The following is a 2,991-nucleotide window of genomic DNA, read 5'->3' on the forward strand; positions in this document are numbered from 1 at the left end:
TCATGTTAATGAGCATGGAGGTTCTTGTGTTCACGGATAAGCACTAAGAGAACTGGGATTATTGAAAAACACAGGTTTATCCCTTTAAAGGAAGGGATACATGACCTGTTATCTTTCTAGAAGGCTGGGAACATTAGAGAGAACTGATTTTTCCTTTGTGAGCAGTTGTCAGTTGGAGATAGTTTCTTGGTTAGGGATGGGATCATGAGTCTACTTTTTTCCTTCTCTCAGCACTGGGCTCCTGTCTACTGTGAACCTGTGCAGGCCTTGTGCATGTTGCCACAGTCTCTGTGAGTTCATTCACATGTCAATCTTGTTCTGCTAGATGTCCAAACTGAAAGTTTCTTTTCTGTTCTGCCTTATGAATGCTTTCTAAGTTTGATGCTGGCTCCCCTGGCCCATTGGGATCACCTCATTCTCTTCAGCTTTCCTACCTTCCCACATGAATAATACTCAAGCATAGTTTTTTGTTCTCCTCAGTAAAATTTTCTTTTTAGTCCCTCTTATACCTTGAAGTAGTTCAATCTGCATTTATATTTTGGCCAGTGTCTCCCAGATCTTTTTTCCTGGATAAATCTCAGAATCAAGGGTAAGGTTAAGCTACATATAGATTTGTGGTGTGTGTGCATGCGTGTGTGTGTGTTTGTAAATTCACATGTACAATTCTATTGTGGAATGCTTATTTCCACAAATCCAGTGTTTAGGATCTTGGCTGATAATTATAATATATTTTAAGGTCTAGGGACCATTAGTGTTTAGAGATTTATGTAACAAAGGCTTCATCAGATGGATGAAATCTATTTTTGAGACAGAATTCCATATATCTGAGACTGGCCTCAGATTCACTGTGTAGCTGAGGATGGTCTTGAATTTCTGATCCTTCTGCCTAAATGTTGGTTTTACAAGAATGTAGCACCATGCTGGATTTATGTGGCACTGGGATCTGAACCCAAGGCTTCCCATATGCTAGGCAAGCATGCTACCAAATAAGCTGTTCCCAGCTTCAAATCTTTTCTGTTACTTAGTTAGGGTTTCCATTGTTGTTAAGAGATGCCATGACCATGGCAACATAAAGGACAACTTTTAGTTGGGGCTGACTTACAGTTTCAGAGAGTTCATCCATTATCATCATGGTGGGAAATATGGCAGTGCACAGGCAGACATGGTGCTGGAGAAGGAGCTGAAAGCTCAGTATCTTGATCCAAAGGCATCCAGGAGGAGACTGTGTGCTTCACTGAGTGTATCTTAGACATGTATATAACCTCAAAGCTTGCCTCCACAGTGACACTTTTCCTCCAACAAGGCCATACCTACTCCAACAAGGCCACATCTCCTAATAGTGCCAGTCCTTATAGGCCAAGTCTTCACACACATTAGTGTATGGGTGCTATACCTATGCAAACCACCACAGATACTAAGGGGAAAATTAAGAAAAAATTTAAACAAATATTTCACGAAATTAAAATATAACTACGCCATTTCTCCCTTCCTTTTCCTTTTTCCAGCCCCTTCCATGAACCCCTTGCTCTCTTTCAAATTCATGGGCTCTTTGTCTGTGTTAATATGTTAATTGTTTAATATATGTATTCCTAAATATAAAAAAAATCATTTATATATGTTCAATATATTTCTAAAAATACAAATAACAGTGTGCTCAATCCACATAATGTTACTTGTATGTATATGATTCCTCCTTATGGAGTTTCCAATTTAACCAGGATAAACAAACATAAATGAGAAATGATTAGAAAATATTAGAATACTTTTAAGAACCACAGATTGAGGACATAGACCTATTTGGTGGCAGAGAAAATAATATAATTCAAAGCTTTTTATGTCTAATAATTCTGTTGGCTGGCTTTCAGTATATGCTAGAATTTCAAAAGAAGTAAACTCCAATGCCAGTGAAAGAATAGGCTTGCTAGCAAGGAGAGAGCAAGCAGGCAAAGAGCAAAAGAATCCCTATTCTATGTTCTTATATGGACTTCCATCAGAAGGCATATCCCAGATGTGGGTTTTACAAGCTCTAAAGATCTGGATTAAAGGGGGGTGTGGGGAAAATTGGGATTAAATGTGTATCTTCCTGCCTCAATATCTAAATCAAACGTGTCTTCCTACCTCACAGATCTGGGTTAAATAGATCTTCCTTCTTCTTACAGGTATGCCCTCCAGTTTTGTTTTTTGTTTTGTTTTTTGTTTTTTGTTAATTCCAGATCTAGTTAACAACCAAGAATAGCCATGACATCTATTCCACATAGATAATGTATAAATGAATGAGTATGCCTGTTTTTCAATAAATCCATAAGAGGAGCTGATGGATTAGTTTTGCCCATGGGTAAAAGTTTGTCAATTTTAATTGCATACTATTTTGTTTTTTCTTCATTTCTGAGATCCCTTTTTCTAACTGTATATCTCTTATTAAAGTTGTTAGAAAATGAACAGTTTCTTCATCCATAACTTTTGAGGCTTTTATTGTGTATTAATTTGTTTTTAATTAAGAAAATAATTTTTAGTACTCATACAACATACTAGATTTTATTATAATTCACACGTGTTTACCATTGCCTTTTGCTCATGTAAGTCTCTTGTCATGCTTTCTTGTCTTCATCTTCCCTTCTTGCTGCTCCCATACCTCCAAACAGCATCTCTATGTCCTAGTTTTATGTCTGTCCCTGTGACTATATATACTGACAAAAACAGAAGAAATGGTTTATTTGGCTTGTAATTCCAAGTCAAAATCCAGTGGGGGAAGTTAAGGCAGCAACTCAAGGCAAGATTTTAAGAGCAGGACTGCTTGCTATTTCACACAGCCTTACTTCTTCTTTTTTTTTTTTTTTTTTTTTTTTTCTGTTTTGGTTTGTTTTGTTTTTTCCTAAGGGACTGAGGGCATGGAAAATACAGCGCACCAATGAAACGAAATGTCAAAAAAATACAAAAAAATATAAAATAGAAAAATGTATTTACAGGTAGTACATTACTATGATCAGAAAG

Source organism: Mastomys coucha, chromosome X (genome assembly GCF_008632895.1).
Source record: "Mastomys coucha isolate ucsf_1 chromosome X, UCSF_Mcou_1, whole genome shotgun sequence".
Lineage (NCBI taxonomy): Eukaryota > Metazoa > Chordata > Mammalia > Rodentia > Muridae > Mastomys > Mastomys coucha.